At 34.9% G+C, this 20,685-nt stretch overlaps 1 protein-coding gene across 1 annotated transcript in view; it reads right to left on the bottom strand.

Annotated features, from left to right (window-relative positions):
- The window catches only part of LOC119530605 (eukaryotic translation initiation factor 2 subunit 1-like), a 190,234-nt gene that overhangs the window by 122,009 nt on the left and 47,540 nt on the right, over positions 1-20,685 (bottom strand). The gene's annotated exons all lie outside the window — the stretch shown is intronic.

Genomic DNA, 20,685 nt, shown 5'->3' with positions numbered 1-20,685 from the left:
ATAGGTAATTTAACCTCAGAATCAAGTTCTAACGTGTAAATAATAACCTTAAATGTAAAATATTTAAATATATCAATGGAAAGAAGAGATCGTCAGAGTGGATTTAAAAAGCATTCTCCAGCATGTGCTATTTACAAGAAACTCACTTCCAATTCAATGACATACGTAGTTTGAGAATAAAAAGAGGGAAAGATAAATTACATAAATATTAATGCAAAAATCCAGAAGTGGATATATTAATGTCAGATAAGCTAGATTTCAGAGGAAAACAGTGTCAGTGACAAAGTGGAGCATAACATAATACTAAAAAGATCAACCCACCAGGGAGACATTAGCAGTCCTGAATATGCACATACCAAACCACAGAGCTTCAAAATATATGAAGCAAAACTGATAGAGCTGAAAGGAAAAAAGACAAATCCACAATTAGACTTGAGGATTTCAACATCCCCATCTCAGCAACTAATAGAGCCACTAGACATAAAATTAATGGGGTTATGGAAGATCTGAAAAACACAATCAACCAACAGGACTATTTGACATGTATAAAGCTCTCCACCTAACAATCCAGGATACTCATTATTTTTCAGGTGCTCACAGAACATTCACATAAACCATGTCCTGGGCCATTAAAAAAACCTCAACAAATTTAAAAGAATTGAAACCATACAGACTGTGTTTGAACATAATGGAATCAAACTGAAATCAATAACACAAAGACAAGAGAAACATTTCTAAAAGTGGAAATTAAACATTTCTGTATAATCCATGGATCAAAAATGCAGTCTCAGAGGAAGTTTTAAAAATATATAGAATTGAATAAAAATGAAAAAAATATGTGGGATGTAAATATCTATTTGAATCCCTGCTTTCAATTCTCTGGGGTATATACCTGCTAGTGGACTGTTGGGTCATATGGTAGTTTTATACTTAGCTTTTTGAAGAACCACCAAACTATCTTCCACAAAAGCAGCATCATTTTACATTCCCATTATATTGAGAGTACATTACTATTAGGTTTTGCATTTATTCTTTCCCTTTATTGAAGAGCTTCACTTCTTCCCACCACTCCAAGGCACTCTCTCCTATCTTTTCCTTTCAACCTGAAAAACTTACTCTAGCAATACTTTTAAGGCAGAACTTTTTCTGTTTATCTGCTAATATTTTAAATGCTCATTCATTTTTGAAGGACAGTTTTGCTGGATAAGGAGTTTTTGTCTGGAAATTTTTCTCTTTCAGTACCTTAAATATATCATACAACTCACCTTCCACATGAATGGTTTCTGATGAGAAATTGGCAGTTAGCCTTATTATGTTTCCCATTTATGTGATGCATCACTTTTCTCTTGCTGCTTCCATAATTCTTATTTTATTTTTGGCATTTGACATTCTGACTTGTATGTGTCTCACTGTAGGTCTCTTAGAGTTTATTCTGTTTGGAGTATGTTGCTCTTCTTGGACATGTGCATTAATGTCTTCCATAACATTTGGGAAAATTTCAGCAATTATTTCCTCAAATATTCATGCTCCTCCTTTCCCCTTCTCTTCTCCTTCTGGGACACCCATGATACATATGTGTCTGTGCCCCAGGCTGGCTCTCACATCCCTGAGGCACTGCTTATTTTTTTTTTATCCTTTTCTCTATCTATTCTTCTGACTGCATGAATTTGGTTTCCTATCTTCTAGATTACTGGTTCTGCCTTCTGCATGTTCAAATATGCTGTTATATGCCTCTTGGTTATTTTTAATCTCCATTGTTGTGCCCTTCATACCCATAATTTGTTATGCTTTGTTTTAAACTTTCAAATTCTTTATGCTCACATATTATCTTCTTAATATCCTTTAGCTCCATATCTACCATTTGTTTATTTTTATTCATACTCTTCTTCATCTTCTTCAATTGACTTAGGAGATTTGTTCGTATTTCTTAGTAAGGTATGCCATTTTTTGCTGATGACTGGGCATCTAATTATTTTAATGTGTTAACTCTGAAGGTCAATTTCTCCCTCTTTCCTAAGGTTTTGTTGTTTATTGGCTTTGGGTTAAGTCTCTTCTTTGACTATTGATCCAACTTATGCTGTACCATTTGAGTAGACCATGTTCAACTATTTAGATTTTCTCATTTCTTCTGCATATGATTCTTGCCCTGGATATGTGGTACAATTTTTAAAATTCCCCATTTAAGTGCAATTGCTTCACCTCTAGGAGAAAGCTTCCTTTCCTCTGTTCCTTCTCTGGAAATCATGGTCTATTCTGCTTGTTTTTGTGCAGAATTTTCTACCCCAGCTCATATAATTTGTTTAAATTCTCTCCCTCATTTATTGCCCCCTTTCCTTACACTTTTTGGTCTGGGACCCGTCAGTCTTCCCTCACCCCCTTTTTCTCTGTGAAGCTTTTCTGCCTCCTACTTATTCCTTGTTAGAGTATACCACCCCTGGGAACCAGAAGGGGTCTTTCCAGAAAGTGGGTCAATACAGAGAGATCTGTTTTATATTTAGGTGATCCAGTGAGCAGAGACTAGATTGAGTGTGTGCACCTCTTGCCAACAGTTTTGTGCAGTCCCCTCCCCCTTCCTGGGGTGCCCATTTATATGTGGCACCCCTCAGTGGCTTGTCTTCCACCCTGGTCTCTGTGAACTTGATCCCTGTGCCTGGATATGTGTCAGGTTCTAGCTCACTGACATGAGTGGCTCCAAGTTCTGCCTCTACAGCAAGAAGGACCCTGTGCAGGCTGAGTGATGTGGAGTGGTCTGGGGTGGTGAATCTGGAAAGTAAATCTCCTACCTGATTTGGTGTGTCTTTTCTTTTTCTTTGATTCAGCATTTGTGAGGTCCTTCTCCATTCTCTATCACATGCCAGAGATCTAATCTTGTGAGATTTGTCCTTTAATTAGTTGTTTCTTAGGGAAGACATTTCTAGGGGATGTTTTACATTGCCATGTTGATGACATTACTTCAGCATTGTATTACTTTTTTAAGTTCACAGTATCACTCTGTTATTGGTCCAAGGGTTCTTATCCTAGTTGGAATTAACTGTCAATAGTTCTTTTTATTGATGAGTAACAGGCTTTTATATGGTAGATATTCTAGAAATTGCATAACTAATAACAATTAAACCCATTTTTAAATTTTGAGAAGCTGATGAAAATATGATGGAAATTCTTAACCAAGTGTGATTTTGTTTCCAAGTAACATTTGGCAATATCTGGATACATTTTTGGTGTCACAACTGAGTAGTGGATGTTACTGACATCCAGTGGGTAGAAGTTAGGGATGCTGCTAAAAATCCAACAATGCATAGGACAGACCCCCTAGGAATTATTTCACACAAAATATCAATGGTGCCATTGTTGAAAAACAAACACAAAATTTAGAAAATCTTAAATATGGAATATTTTCATAAATGCTTTACAAATGAACTATATGAACAACAGTATTAATCATCAGGAAGATGTAAATTAAAATCACAAGATACCATTTCTCATTCACCAGAATGGCTAGCATCATAAAGAAAGAACATCCCAAATGTAGGTAAGAATGTGTAACAATTCAAAATCGTATATATTGCTGATCAAAAAATAAAATTATGTGATCCTCTTGAAGAACTCTTTAGAAGTTTCTCACAAATTTAAATCAATGTCTACTCTATGACTCAGCAACCCACTCAAGATAAATGAAAATGCATGCCTAAACAAGAAGTATAAATAATGTTATTAGTAACTTTATTGGTTATAGCCAGTAACTGGAAACAACACAATGTCTGTTAACTGGAGAATGGGTAGAGGTATGCAATATATCTATACAAATGACACTCAAAAAGAGAGTGTGCTGTTTTAATATACTATTTCCTGAGATTCACATTGATTATATAGGCATAAATCATTCATTTGCCCATGTGATGACATTGACGAATCTCAAAAATATTATATTGAAAATAAATAAAAAGACAACAAAATACATTTTGTATTATTCCATTAATACAAATTTTGTGAACAAAGCAAAACTAATCTATAGTGATAGATATCAGAAGGTGTTGCCTTTGATTGGGGTTAGTTTTATTGGAAGGAAATGCAAGGGGAATTTCTAGGGTGGTAGAATTATCTTTTAGCATGTTTTGGGTGGTATATGGATGATTATAATTGCCAATATTGTAAACTTTTTTGTAAACACTGAAAACAATTCTAAAATCTTAAGATCTGTACATTTAATTTCATATAAATTGTATATTCATTCAAAGAAATAAGACATCTCTCATACCCATGTACATTCAAGAAATTCTTCTTCAATTTTAAGAAGTCCGTGAACCTCCTGAAGCTCAGCCAGAGATCCATATTCAGTAATCCTTTTCTGTCAATACAAATTTTAATCAAGGCTTTGCATTGCAACAATAAAGGAAAAGAGAAGCTATAAAGTAGTTTTCTTCAGAAAAAATATCGAATTTGGAGGAATGTCAGCAAATAAGTATTGCCAAAATACCTAGGTCCCCTTTGGCCAATGAAATAATAAAACAAGAAAGAATAGCAGTTCTAGAATCTAGTTAATTAGCTTTCATCCATATGCACAAACTCTCAAGGAAGCCATCAAAATAGAAGGCAGATAGAACTAAATTGTAGGAAAGAAATGTCTTCAGAAATGAGGATATTACCCAAAGTAAAGAAAGAGGACTTTAATCTTTTAGGTGAGAGTTGATATCAAGGGCAGGCTATTAAGGCAAAGAAGAAGGATATGATCTGAAACCATACTTACTGTTTTATAGTTGCAGAAGTCAATTCCAGAAACCAGAGAACATTCAGTATTGGCCATGCCAAAATGGCAAATAAGAATCAGCAGGGTTTTGGATGAAACTCATCTGAAGATGTTAAAAGAGGAGACCAGGATTGAACTTTCCTATTCCCACTGAAATAAAGGATCAAGAATAGGGGAGAACAGACAACAAAGCAATTTTATCATGCATCAGCAACATTTGAAATGAGGACCATTAAAAAAGTCTAGACTTCTTTTAATAGCTATACCAAACAGCAACAAAATAATGAAACGTATAATCCAAATACAACAGGAAACAACACATGAAAGGACATGGAGGTTATTTATGACTCATATCTTACCGAAAGCCTGTCCAAATGTTGGATTCTGAAAAAATTCCTCAACCATACAGATAAGAACACTGAGTTATGTAAGTTTTTAGTAAAATACTATCCTGTAGTTCTGGTTCTTAAAGATGACTAAAGTGAATCAATTTAGTCCTCCTTACTCTAGAAATACCTTTTGGAATGATTAAGAAATATAAAGAATGGTATAATCCTTATTCAGCACTACAAACTATGGGGATAGTCTATTTATATGGCAAACTCTAATATATATATATATGTAAAGCTGTAACTACATTAAGGGAAAGACAAATGTATTTATATGTTATCTCATTAAAAGTAAAAGCAGGTCTGGAAAGTAATTTGAAGACATCCTCTGATAACCCATTAGTCCAAGTTAGCTCAATGTAGCAAAACTTGGAAATGAAGGAAAGCAGCTTTCAGTTGTTGGGGTGTTGGCTGTGGAGCAAATTTGATCTTAATAATAAAGTTGACATATCTTCAGGATATCAATAACCATAAATTCAAGACTATATAAATGAAAACCCAACCCAAACAGGTTTAAAAAATAAATGGAATTATTGATTCACATAATAACAGAAATCCAGAGGTTGGCAGGCTTCAACAATGCCTTAACTTATAGCTTGCTGATATCATTGTGGCCTTATTTTTTTTTTTTCCTGTCATTCTAAGTTATTATCCTGAGTCTCATGGTCAACATGACTGCCAGGGTTACTTAAAACCACATTTCCTATGCAAGCCAAGTGGGAGAATATGTATCGTTCCTCTATACTATTTCCTGAGTTTTACTCTGATTGCAAAGACATTGCTCATTTGTCCACCGCATTCCAATCACTGAAAACAAAAAATGGAATGCGCCGGATGTTTAGATCATGTATGTTCCTGACGGTAGATCAGGCTTCTCAGGAATCACACACCCTATTTTGCTAGCAGCCAAATTACCCTAGATGCAAGGAAGGCTCAGAACTCTAGTTTTTAGCTGAAGCATCCAAATGCCAGCAAAACTTCTATTACTAGAGAAGAATATTGAGGAACAACTATATGCTTCTGCCCAGAGCTGAACAACATGATCAATAAAATTTAAATATTCAATGAAGTCAGTTATTTTTTCATTTTCATTCATTTTTATTCATTTATGTACCAGATAATATTTTTAAAAGATGATAAAAGGCATGTGACATGGAGTATATATATGAGAAATTGTATATATATATATATATATATATATATATATATATATATATATATGCATGTGTGTGTGTGTGTGTGTGCATACATGTATGTGTACCTATGGAGTTCTAGAAAGGAAAAAAAGTTTAGATTAAGGTGAAAAAATAATTATAAAACATGCCTTATCTGAAATGAAGGTAATACTATATCTCTACACAGTAAGCCAGACAAAAATGAATAATTTTTGAATGTTAATCATAAAGAAAAAAAAATGATGCCACTTAAGACATGAAGAGAAAATTTTAATATTTGGTTTTCAACTGGCATTTGATTTCCTCTTCACAATGCTAATTTCCAAAAGGCAATCAAGAAACATTCATAGATTAATGAATGATGAAGATTATGGCCCAAACACTTACAGATTACTTTTAAAATGGAAGATCAATTGGTAGTCATTCTCAGGTATTGAGAGTTTCAGAAAATATCTCACCCAACTAATCATCTAAAAGATTTTAATTATTTAGTCAAAATTAGTATTATTTAAGAATAATGTGAAGTTGATGCTTTGGTTATAAATAATTACAAAATATTAGTGACTTAACAAACACATGAGGTATTTATTCCTCACTCAGGCAGACTTTGTCGATTCTCCAGGGCAACTCTCTTACATGTGTCAACTCAAATCCTGTTGCTTTAACCTTATGGCTCCAGCAGATCAACATAACAGGGGTTTTCTATGGCAGGGGTCCTACCGCATTAGAGCATAACTGGTAAAGGCATGGTGCTTTCCTGGTATGCTATAGCAAGACAACCTCTAAGAGGCTCACTAGTGCTGGATTAGGATGAGGTAAAAATGGAAGATTAGTTTATGCATTAGCACTAGCCTTTGAATGTACTGGGACAATGGTAATTAAAAGGTAATATTCTCAACCTTGTCTATATTTTCAGATAACTCCAGAGAGCTTTTGCAAACTTCTGTGTCTCCATATAATAAAGTACAAAAACAAGCAAAACTCCTCTTAGCCAATATATCAGGAGTGTGGTTACCTTTGTTGGGGGTTAATTACTATGAGAACATTAGAGTCTTCTGGATGCTGATAATATTCTGTTCCTTAATCTGAGTCTAGTTTACACAGTTACATTTTATTTGTAGATATTTACTGAGGAATAGAATGATATTTTTTGTTCTTGTCTGTATGTGTTACATTAATAAAGGGTTTAAAATAATATCTATGCCCAGACCCCACCCTAGACCAATTTCATCAAATCTCCTAGGCGGAATACAAGCCTCAGCTGTTATTTAAAATGTCTTAAGTGATTACCTCATGCAGCTAATGTTGAGAGCCATTGATATAAGGGTTGTGAATAATCTGGTTTATAGTAACTGCTTTGTATGCCTTGTAGACAGATAAAAGTGTTTGGGTAAGTCAGGTATCAACCTAGGGCATGCTGTGAGGGCAGGCAAATTTCCATGGCAGTATTTAGAGTCTCATCTCCTGTAGCTGCAGGGAAAACTGCTAAAAATCGGGCCCTTGTTTAATTATAAGGCAAGCAGAGATGCAAAGGAGACTGAACAAACAACTTTGTCAGATGTTTTGGTTTGCTAAAGCTGCCAGAATGCAATATATAAGAAATGGATTGGCTTTTTCAATGGAGATTAATTAGGTTGCAAATTTACAGTTCTAAGGCCATAAAAATGTCCAAATTAAGGCATCAAGAGGTAGATACCTTCTCTGAAGAAAGGCCGATGGCAACTGTGGTTCCTCTGTCATATGGGAAGGCTCATAGCTGGCTCTGCTGAAACTTCTCCCCTGAAATTAGCTACTGGTTTCAGTGGATTTCTCCAAAACATTTCTGGGCTTCTGTCTCAGCTTCTCTTGTGCGTCCTTCTTGCTCCTTCTGGAATGTTTTCTGTCTCTTTTAGTTTCTCCTAGGGGCAAATTCTAAATTTTTTTAGAATTACATATCTTAGCCTCTCTAAGCTTGCTTCAAAATATCTCTGTCTTTTGTCATCTCATAGAGGACTCCAGCAGGGGAATTACAGCCCACCTTGGATGGGCAGGGTCACATCTTCATGGAAACAACCTAATGGAAAAGTCTCACCAACAATAAGTCTGACCCTACAAGACTTAATTAAAAGAACATGGCCATTTCTGGGGTGCATAACAGATTCAAACCAACAACATCACAGTTTTTATGCCAAGCAGGACACCAAAAAACAAAGAGGGAGGCCATGAGTTGGGATGAAAACATAGGATCAATAAGCCCGTAAAACTTAAACCATGAACTTTTCCTTAACCAGTTGATCTGGTCAAAGAGGTTCCTCTGTCTTCACGAAAATAATCAGCCTCCCCTCAAATGGAAACCATTTGGAGAACTTTCCTTATGAATGTGCCACAATATAACTCTTCTCTTCCTCGGGTCTAGCTAATACCTCTCTTCATGATCTCTAGAACACTATTTATGACTGGAGTCAGGAAAATCAGTAGGAAATAGCTTAGTTACTAAAAGCATTATAGGGCATAAATAAAACATATATTGCCATGAACTTGAGATACACATGCAGGAATGGATATTTAGAGCCCTGAACCATGGGGTGCATAGTATAATGCTGAATATGGGGGAATATTCACTGATTATGGCCCTCATTCTCATTTCACTCCTAGCACTAGGACTGGCTTATGAATGATCCCAAAAAGGCCTAGAATGGACTGAGTATGATAATTAGTTTAACCCAAAACAAATGAGGAGCACTTGCCCCATGATACAGGTTATATGACATGGAAAGTCTTAATACATTACTGGGATAGCTCCTGGAAGTGTGACAATAACCATGAGCTATAGTAAATGATAGAGAGTTACCAGAATTGCCTTGACAATTCAGGGTAGTGGATCTATTAGAGTAGGCTTATTTTACAAAACCTAAGAACCTACAAACTGACACATTTTTTTTTTCCCATGAAACTCCACAGGGTCCTGTGTTTCTTTTCCTCTTTCTTCTCTTTTTTCCTCCTTCCTTCCTTCCTTATTTTCCTAGGCTGCTCAAAGTAGATACCACAAAATGGGTTGGCTTTAACAATGGGAATTTGTTCGCTTACAGTTGGAATTCAGGAAACTATCCAAATCAAGGTATCATCAAGGTGATGCTTTCTTCCGAAATATCTGCTATCAGTGATCCTTGGCGCCTCTGACATATGGCAAGGCACATGATGGTATCTGCTCTTCTCTCTCTTCTCTTCCAGGTTTTGCTGATTTTGGCTTCTTGCTTCTGTGGCTTTCTCTCTCTGTGTCTGAACTTTCTTCTCTTATAAAGGACTCCAGTAAGATAATTAAGACCTATCCAGATTGAGATGGGTCACACTTTAACTGAAGTAGCCTCATCAAAAGATCCTACTTACAATGGGTCCACACCCAAAGGAATGGATTAAATCTATGGTCATGTTTTTCTGGGGTACACACAGCTGCAAACCACCATAGGCAATAAATAATACACTGAGGGTGTTGGGGTCACTGGGATTATTGTGAATATTAATAGTGACTGTCTTTTGTAGGTCAGCACTGACATCAGGAAATGCCATAAAATGGGGCTTCCTGGCATTAATAGAGAATTTGGGATTTTGGATTAGCTGAAAAAAATATATAAATGTAGGTTAAGGAACAATTCTTTCTTACAGATGATTTCCCAATAATGTATTTAGGTACTCCCCTCTCCAAGAAGTGGAGCTAACTCCCCTCTACTTGAATGTGAGTGAAATTAGTTGTTCAATTCCAAGAAATTCAATCCATTTGTTCTATTTTACAAAGTTGGCTGTATTAAATCTTTTTCATTTCCACATGAATTATAAAATTAGCTTGACAATATTTATAAAAATAGTCAGCTGGAATTATGATTTGGATTGCATCATATAAATGTATCAATTTGGGGAGAACTGACATTTTAAAAATATTGAGTATCCTGATCCATAAGCATGGTATATCTTTCCACTTAGCCAGGTCTTCTTTAATTTTCTTCAGGAATTTTTTCTTTTTCTTCTAAATTTTAAATGTACAAGCCTTGTATAACTCTATAAGATTTATCTATAATATTTCATTTTTAAATGTTTTTATAAATAGTACTGTTTTTACTTTTTTAATTTCCATTTCCAGTTCTTGACAGTGTAGAAAAATAAAATTAATTTTATATTGATCTTTGCTACACTGAAAAGCTCACTTATTAAATCTACTTGTTTTTGTATAGATTATGTAGGATTTTCTACATAGATCATCTTGTCATTTGCACATAAATAAAACTTTACTTCTTCACTCATATAAGTTTACTACATTCCAACTTGGATGCCTTTTATTATTTTTCTTGCTTTATTGCAATGGGTGTGTATGCTCCAGAACAAAATTTCATAGAAGTAGTTCACTAATGATTTCCTTGAAGGTGTCAAGTCTACTGATAAGCTCCTCTAAATCATTCTTCATTTCTGTTACAGTGCTTTTGATTTCTAGCATTTGTATGTGATTCTCTCTTATAGTTTTTATCTCTTTGATGAAATTACCGATCTCATCTTGCATGTTGTCTCCCTTTTTCCCTTGGAAACTTTAATGTTTTAATCATGGTCACTTTAATTCTCTCTGTGATAGCTCCAATTTCTTTGTCATATCTAATCTGGTTTGGATGATCACTCCTTATCTCTTCAGTCTGTGTTTTCTTTGTTGTTTATATGCATTGCAATGTAAGTTGAATCCAGATATGTTGTATAAGACATAGATTCTGAGGTAAATATTTTTATACTTGGAGATGAGTATCCTTGTCTTCTGTTGGGTGGTTAGTGTGTAGTTTTGTGTTAAAATAGTCAGGAAATGAAGCTAGTTTTGAGATCTGTTGTTGCTAATGTTAACATCAGGGCATCAGAGACTTCACATTCTTTTCATGATAACATGTGTCTGTCTCTACCAGTTCTTGGGTCTTCCCTTTGTGTGACTTCCAGAGAGCCTGTCTCTTCCAGTCGCAGTCAAAATCCACTCTCAGTTTTACCAGACACTTGGTAAATTAAGGGTGGGAGACAGGATGTACTTGGATATTTTAGCTCAGTCTCAGTCTTAAGCAGGCACTGTGAACCTGGTACTCAGTGATGTGTGCTTTGTATGTGCTCTAACCACTCCTCTACAGGTAATGCAGATACAGAGATTTTTTTTCCCCTACTGTTCCCCTCCCAGTGCTACTATTTCTGTGACCTCTCTCATGCAGTTTAAGGCTTTTGTTCCTCAGGAGAGATAGGGAAGATGGGTCCCGGATGCAGTTTTGGGTAGGAGTTGCCATTTTCCTCCCTGAGCTTCAAAGAAACCCCACTATTTCCTTCAGCTGCAGGTTTTTATAATCTTCCCACTTCAGAGTAATCTTTCACTGAGGATTAAACTTTTGTTTCTTAGGAGGTATGTGTTGGTGCGGGGTTTTGACAGTGAATACAATTCCTCTCCTTCAGCATTACTTTGGGGGAAACTTTCTGAAGGAAGCTCTTCCAGATCTTTTGTGAGCAATTTGTAGGATTCCTGGAGGAAAAGCAGGTAAGAGTTTGTAAACTCAGGACCCCAGGAATTTTACACTTTCATGCTAGCTTACACTCAGACTTCAGAAATCTTGTAAAAATTTCTAGGTGAATCTTTAATTGGAATATATGATGCTTGGTAGCATCTACCCTAGGTAAGCAAACTGCTCTCTCCTCTTTCTTCCTGCATGTGCCTGTCACTATATTTGGAGTTCATTGTTTGCCCTGTGATGTCCATTCTCTGAATGGTTCAAGAAAAGTCATTTATTTGCAGTTTTCCAAGCTTTCCTTTATTGTAAGGATGAAAGTGACATTCTTCCCAGCCCTCTACAACTCTGAGCTGAAACTAGACCACTGGTCTACTTTTTATTATTCATATTTGAATGGCATGAGATTTTACTGAACCAGTAAAGCCAGCATCAGGTTCTTGAATGAGAAGGTCTTGTACTCTATTCCAAGCTAATATATGTTCTTCTTAGAAAGCAGAATTATGTATGAAAATATGTGGTTTGCTATTCCACTACTTCAATCTAGTAAAGTTAGATTGACAGGCTACTGTGTTGCTTACAATGTAAATTATTTCTTTTTCCTAAATCTCACTGATAGACTATTTCCTGCAACAGAGTTTATCATGCCTAACTCTTAAATCACCACGTCCACTTGTTTTTCTCCTTGGAAGTAAATGAAGTGTTGGGAAAGTTCCACTCTGTGAAATGCTCTACTGTTGCAATGACAATGTAGTTAGTTCTTACACTCCAGGGTGTGCTGCTTAAGTAAAAAAGCTGCTTTCTTAGGTTTTCTGATACATACAGCCATAGTTGTTTACTTTTCAGATGATTCTGCATATCTGACATTCACTGCTCTTGGAATGATGTTCTCTAATTCCATAGAGAAATGAATTTCTTATTTTGTTTCTTACCTGATTGCTTTCATCTATTTTTAAGGAATTTTAAAAGAAAGGGCAACTCCACTATATTAAAAACAGAAGTTTAATTATTAATTTAATTTTAGTGTAATTTGATAATCTTTCCTATAAGAAGTTTTGCTAATTAAATTTTCCAAAACAGTGATTGAGATTTCCTTTCCTCCACTGCTTCAGCAACAACATATATCAATAATTGACTTTGCCAGAGCTGCTATCACAAATATCACACAGTGGGTTGGTGTAAACAATGGGAATTCATTGGTCCATGGTTTTGAGGCTAGCAGTCCAAAATCAAGGTATTGGCAATTGTGGTGCTTTGAAGCTGTATGTACCCCACAAAAGATCATGTTCATAAAGCAAATCTATTCCCATTGGTGCGGAGCCATGTGAGTAGGATCTTAAGTTGAGATGTGACTCACCTCATTCAGGGTGGGTCTTAATCCTCTTACTGGCATCTTTTACAAGAGGAAAAAGACAGAGAGAAGACACAGAGAAAAGCCAGAGAAGCTGAGAGAAGACATGCAGAAAACAGAGAGAAATCATAGAAACAGAGAGGAAGCTACTAAAGACAGAAGCTGTAAGCAATGAAAACCCGGGAGAGAAGGGAGAGATGAGCAGACCACATGCTTGGCCATGTGATAGAGGAGCTGAGGATTGCTGGCAGCTGGTCTTCAGGGACAAAGGGCTGCCTATTGATGCCTTGATTTGGACATTTTCACAGGCACAGAACTGTAAACTTATACTTTAGTAACTTCCCATTTTAAAAGCCAACCCATTTCTGGTATATTGCATTTCATCAGCTCTAGCAAACTGAAACAGCAATGCTTGCTTTCCCCACAAAGACCAACAGTCTGGTGGTGGCTTCTAGCAATAGCTGGGGCTCCTTCACTTATCATGACAATATCCTCTCCCTTCTCCCATCTGTCCCACCTTTGTTCTTTTATACGGCCTTCCATAATCCCTCATTCAATTGGGTTGCTCCTCAACTAAAAATGACATCTTCAAGAGATCCTGCTTATAAGGGATTCATACCACAGGAATGTAGATTAAGATTAACAGCATTTCTAATTTGAGGTACATAATTAAATATACCACAACAAGATAAAATATTTAACAGTTTATTAGGTAAATATTGCTAAACCTTTTTTAAAAGTTAGATTTATTTCAGTAACAGGAAATTGAATTATTGATGATTTGTGTTTCTTTTTCTAGATGATGAGTCCTTAGGTGTTATTATTTTTTGCTTTTTAATTACATTTTTCCCTCTACATATTGTAATTTTTTTGATTGCCTTATAATAGCTTTATGGATGTCAATGCCTTAGTGTTTTTAAAAAGTATATTATATTGACAACGTCTTCTTGACCAAAGTGGGATGTGAAATGAAATGAAATAAAGCTTCAGTGGCTGAAGAGATTTCAAATGGAATAGAGTTGTCACTCTGGTGGGCATTCTTATGCACTATAAAGATAACACTTTTTACGTTTTAATGTATTGGAATAGCAAGAAATAAATACCTGAAACTACCAAACTCCAACCCAGTAGCCTTGAAGCTTGAAGACAATTGTATAACAATGTAGCTTTCAAGGGGTGACAGTGTGATTGTGAAAACCCTGTGGATGGCACTCCCTTTATCTGGTGTATGGATGGATGAGTGGAAAAATGGGGACAAAACCTAAATGAAAAATATGGTGGGATTGAGGGGTGATTTTTTATTTTTATTTTTTATTCTGATTTTTTCTGGTGTAAGGAAAATGTTCAAAAATAGATTGGGGTGATGAATGCACAACTATATGATGGTACTGTGAACAGGTGAGTGTATACCATGGATGATTGTATGGTATGTGAATATATCTCAATAAAACTGAATTTTTTAAAAAAAGTATTTTATAGCCATCATTATGAATCTTCTGATGTTTGTGATGTGCTTTGAAAGTCTTTTCTCAAATATCTTAAAAAGTAATTACCCATGTTTGTATAAAGTATCTTTGTAATTTAACATAAAAGTTTATACTTTTGAGCCATTTAGAAAACATTTGATGTTAGAAATGAGGTTGTGAGTTGCATTTTTAAATATCTTTCCAAAATAATATTTGGGTTTCTTTAAACTTTTATTAAACAAATCAACTTTCCCTCACCAATATTATACAATAGATGCACCTATATAGTTTGAGCTATTTCAAGACCCTTCTGTATTCTAGTGATCTACTCTTTCTTACCAAAATGGTTATGATTTTAGAATGTGATTAATAACGGGTTGGAAACCATTTTTTTTTCTTTGTTTCCTTCCTACCTGTTTATTTTTGGTGGCAAAATGTAGTTGGCTTATTTCTAATTCTCAAAAATGATACCAGTGCTACTTTTATTGGGGTAGCTATGAATATGTACATCCATTTTAAAAAATAGACATTTAAAAATTGGGTATTCATACACTCAAGAGCAGGCTATAACTTTCCATTCTAGCTCCTCATTTTCTCTCTCTCAGTCTAGTTTTAATTTTTATACTATATGCAACTTAACATATTTTGTTAATTTTATTTCCAGATATCTATCTTTTTAAAATATTGTGAATGGAATACTTACCACTATTTACTTTTAAAAATTAACATTTGTCTATAGGAAACTACTGAGCTATGTATACCAATAGTATAAGCAACCATATTGGTTAATAAATACTGCTATTTTTATTATGGCTTTGAATTTATTTTCTTGGTTTTTCTTGACCTCATTTATTCACACAAAAATTGCTCATTAAACACCTACTTAAGGTACGTGCTGTTCTAAGATGTGGGTTGTACTAGTTGACAAGATATAAAGAATTGCACAGACTTTCAATTAGTGGTAGAATTTAGAATTTTAATAGTAATATAATTACTTGTAAATGGAGTGTTCATCTCTTTGATATGCACCAAGAAATAAAATAAGATTAGGACAAACATATGTATTGCATTTTACAATGTGGAGGTAATTTTTAACCTTTAAAAATAGTTTATGTGTGATAAAATATAGCTTATATATGATAAAAATATAAAATATAGGGATAAAATCTAGATTATAATGGGTTATAGGTACAATAGGAAGCAGAAAACAAATACAGAAAGTATAGACTCCTTTTAAATATCTTTTTATGAAGGAAAACAGAATTGGAGAGGCAACTGATGAGCATGTGTGTCTGTGTGCGTGTGTGTGATACTAAAACATTCCCATACATTGGTGGAAGATCATGTAGCAAGAAATAATCTGACAATAAGGAATGGAAGTGATGACACCTGCTGGAGATGCAAATTTGAGAAATTTGGAAAAACAAAGATCCTAAGCAAAAGTAAAGTTTATGACTTTGTCAAAAGGCAAATTATTACTTTTGATATTAGCAATACTGACAGAAGAAGAAATAAGGAGTATTGGCCCAGACAAATGCATTCGTACCTGACGTTGAAGAAAAATGAGAAAATTCCTGTTGGATTATTTTTAATTTTTCAAGAAAATCTGTACCAAAGTCACCCTTTGAATGTGAAGGTGAGCAAAGAGGTACACATTTACATGAAATTGGGTTTCATAGTCCATTGTCATGTGAGTGCTGGCTGAGGAAGCATAGACTGCAATGTCCGTATCCTTATTTGAGACTATCTCTCTGCTTTAATCAAAGGGAGTGTGCCTTACAAGGTTAGCTCTTTTTTACATAAAAAACAATTCATCTTTTGTATTATATATTTAATGTTGATATTTTTCTTCATCAAATTAAGCTTTTCCAATATTGTTAAGAAGCTACCTTCATTGTTGTCATTCCATAGAATACCCAGACCAAAAAAGTAACCAGAATACTTGTGCCCCAAATACAACCATCTTCTTGATCTGTTGCTAGTTGAATCTATCTCAACAACTATCTGAGCTCGTGTTGCTTATGTTATTTTGTATGAGGTAATTAGAATGCTTATTTCTGAGGCATGTGATTCATTAAATACTCTTGTCATGAATGTACTTTTTCATCTGCTTTCTTCCCTTGTTTTTGTCTAATTATAAAAAAAGATCTCATTTATTTTTGTGTCACCTTTGATTATTTTATAACGTCAAATGTGTAAGGATGGTGTGTCCAGTGAAATACAAGGAGAGAGAAATCTAATAAACTTCCAATCAAATCTAACCCCAAAGATTGAAAGTGTTAGATACTTTAGAATAATGAAGAGTTTGCACAAATTGATCAAAATTTGCCTTTTGCTACCTTACCAAACCTTGAGATCACTCCTGTCTTGTAAAATCATAAGGGGAGTTCACCTAACTTAGTCTGTGTTTGGGGTCATATGCCTCATTGATCATGTGGTCATTTCCAAGCCTCCATTTTGTCAAGGAAAACAAGACACTATTGATAAATATACACCTTTGGCCAACCATAGTGGTTCCTATGTTATTTGTTAAGTGACCATCTGCATCAAAGCCACCATGTTGTCCTGTCAGAACTCCTGCTTCCTATGTGTAATCTCATCATAATCCAAAGGTTTATGTTTTCCTTGATAAATGGCAAAATTTTTACAAATAATGAAGCACAGCATACTAAGCAAGCCATTCTGACAATAGTACACATGGTAGGGCCTCTTGCATGATAGAAAGACACATCTGTGGAGAGGATTAATGATGTCATCATTGATGATTCTGAAAAGAAATATGAAATAATATATGACTTTGTAGAGTCAGGACAGCTGCCTCATAAAGCCAGATAATATTAAATAGAATTTTTTACATAATTATCTATGAAATTCTGTCCAGAAAAAATAAATAATATATTAAACAAAAACAGGTAGAAAAAAGGTTTAACAAACAGCAGAAGATACGGCTAATTCAAGCCTCATCTGTAACCGGTGTAATTCTGGTAAAAGTGTAAAGATTGTAAATGGGCTAGAACTGCATCCAATGGGATCTTTCAAACATTGACAAATTGATTTTACATAAAAGCCTCCCTCTATAGGTTACAATTATATAACAGTAATAGCATGTTTACTTTTTTAACGATTCAAAATTGTCTCTGGTCAAAAAGCTACAATACTTACAGCAGATAAAACGGTCAGATTTTATTTTGCCTATCTGGGCCATGTCAATTTATCTGTGATGGGGGAACACATTTTTCTGGGACAGTTATTATGCTAAGTCTTGTTCTTACTCAGATATTTCACTGTCCATATCACTCCCTATTACTGAGGAAGGTGGAAGGGATGAATGGAATGTTTAAATTTGTCTAAAGTATCACACATTTTTAAGCTCTGATGACCCAATTTACTTCATACCCTTTCAATCTTCCTCTCGAGAAGTCATAGTTGGTCCCTTCTGAATCAGTCACTGATAAGACCCATGTGAATAAAAATAAATTTGTCTGTACTTACTTCTAGTTTCTTTTACATGCTGATTAGCTAAATATTTTCAAAGATTAATCCAGTTATTCAGTTCTATCATAAACAGGTATAGATTTCCTTTCCTCTAACCACCTAACCATCCCTTAAATGACCTAAAGGAGGTGATTTGATATTCTGGGAAAGATATCAGAGGAATATTGCCCTTGAACATCACAGAAAAAAAAATACTTTATCGGATACTTCTGGCTAACTTTTAAACAATTAAATTAAGAGGAATTTATTCTTGGGTATTTATTTACCAACTAAATAATGTCACCCATCATTAGATCTGGTAAAATCTTAAATTAAAGCTCTTTGGAAAATTTCTAGAAACAGATTGTCTACAGAGGTAAACTGCAGACACAAATCCTTATAATATGCATGAAGTAGACAATTTCTGCTCAATAGTATTGAAAAAAGATACTCCTTGATACAACACGACTGTCACATCCTTTTTGCATGTATTTCTACTTTATCCTTTTGACTATATTTTACCTCAGTACTAGCTTAAGGTTATACAATTCATCTGACATATCCCCTTAAAGTAATAATAATTTACCAAGTCGAGGTTTAACTAAGGAGGATAATCTCTAATTCTGCTCTGCCAAGCAACGGCTAGTTCATCAAATTTATAGAATTTTGCATATGGTAGCTCCTAGTAAAAACACAAATGAATAAATAATGGTAGGTTGTATCTGTTCTATAAGTTCAAGCACGGAAAAAGAAAAAATGTATTTAATATAAAGGTACACCAAACAACTTCATCTGTAATGATACTCTTTTCACACAAAGGAAAATATACTTGCTATGGAATTAGAGAAAATAAATATATTTGGGATATAACAGTGACTGATATTCATGACAACTCCCAGAGACAATATAACTAGAACTCCACTAAAACTGGTCACATCTCTTGTGCATTTTCTGATTTCTTTTTTTTTTTTTTAATGTGTGACTCTTTCCTTTCTGATGCTATTCCAGGTGCAAGGCTTAGTTTTCTGTGGGATGAAGTTAGACCATTCCAAATGTGTGACTGCAAATCTTCCTCAGTGGACAGTCTTTTAACAGACAGGGGAGGGACAAACCATTTTCTGGAGCTAAAACTAACAATTATTAGAACAAATTTCTGAAGATGATGATCCTATGACAGGGTTGAATAACTTAAGGTGGAATAAATTTTTAAAAAATGTAGTAAATAATATAGCTTATGCCCAAAGCACAACTCACCATTTTAATTCTTTGGTTTAGGTAGTAATGAATGAGAGGACAGCCTCTGACTTTCTTCTGGTCAACCAGAGGGGAGTCTGCATTGTTGCACAAATACCTCAGTTAAGATAGAAAATCTATATCAGAACTCAAGAAAAGGCAGTCTGGCTAAACCTTCCTAATTTAAAAGAAAGAGAGGGAATCATTGGCATTTGTGTTCTTGATCATGTCTGAAAACTATTATAATACTTCTAACTTTTCTTGCTTGTGTCACGATCATTTGATATGTCATTCAGAGTTTAAATGTTTTTGTGCAACCATTGTCCTTACATGATTCAATAACTTATTCAAAGTAAAATCAGTATGAAATCATGCTGATCAACACTCAAATTGAATAACATTCAAGTTGAGTAGACCTTCACAAAGGAAACCTTATTTTCTAGTAGAATCAACAACACTGGTGAGTCTCTGGCCACTCCCTGATTTCTCCTCCACCTTTCACTGGCAGGTGCCCAAGTTCTGTCCTACCAGGAAAGGACTGATTGTTATTCAGCTCTAGGAACATGTAACCACCAGACGAATTGTGCAAAACCAGTTCTAAAAGACCCGTGACCTTTGGCATCACTAGCCAGGCTTCTGAGAGCCAGCCAATCAGTGACGAACTCATGCTTCTGAAAATCAGCCAATCTACAAGAGCATCCCCCCAGCATATACACTTTTGAAATCTTTAAATTTTATGATTCCAAACACCTACATAAGACCAAACACTTACACAAGCTGTCAATTTGTGTTCAAACTGCCTTCCTTCCTGCCTTCCTTTCTCACTTTTTCCCATTCTTTCTCTCCTCCTTTCTTTCTTTCTTTCTTTCTTTCTGCTCTCCCCCTTACACTTTCCTTTTTTTTTTTTTTAACGAAATTCAGTTTTATTGAAATATATTCACACACCATACAATCATCCATGGTATACAATCCACTGTCCACAATATGATAACATAGTTATGTGTTCATCACCACAATCTATCACTGAACATTTTCCTTATATCAGAAAGAACCAGAACAAGCATAAAAAATGAAAGTGGAAAAAGAACACCCAAATCATCCCCCCATCCCACCCCATTTGTCCTTTAGTTTTTATCCCCATTCCTCCACTCATCCATACACTAGATAAAGGGGGTGTGATCCACAAGGTCTTCACAATCACACTGTCACCCCTTGTAATCTACATTATTCTATAATTGTCTTCAGGAGTCCAGACTGCTGGGTTGGAGTTTGGTAGTTTCAGGTATTTACTTCTAGCTATTCCAATACATTAAAACCTAAGAGGTGTTATCTATATAGTGCACAAGAATGTCCACCAGAGTGAC

This window comes from Choloepus didactylus, chromosome 3 (assembly GCF_015220235.1).
Source record: "Choloepus didactylus isolate mChoDid1 chromosome 3, mChoDid1.pri, whole genome shotgun sequence".
Taxonomy (NCBI): domain Eukaryota; kingdom Metazoa; phylum Chordata; class Mammalia; order Pilosa; family Megalonychidae; genus Choloepus; species Choloepus didactylus.
The sequence above is the reverse complement of the archived record's forward strand: the minus strand, read 5'-3'. Positions and strand labels throughout refer to the sequence as shown.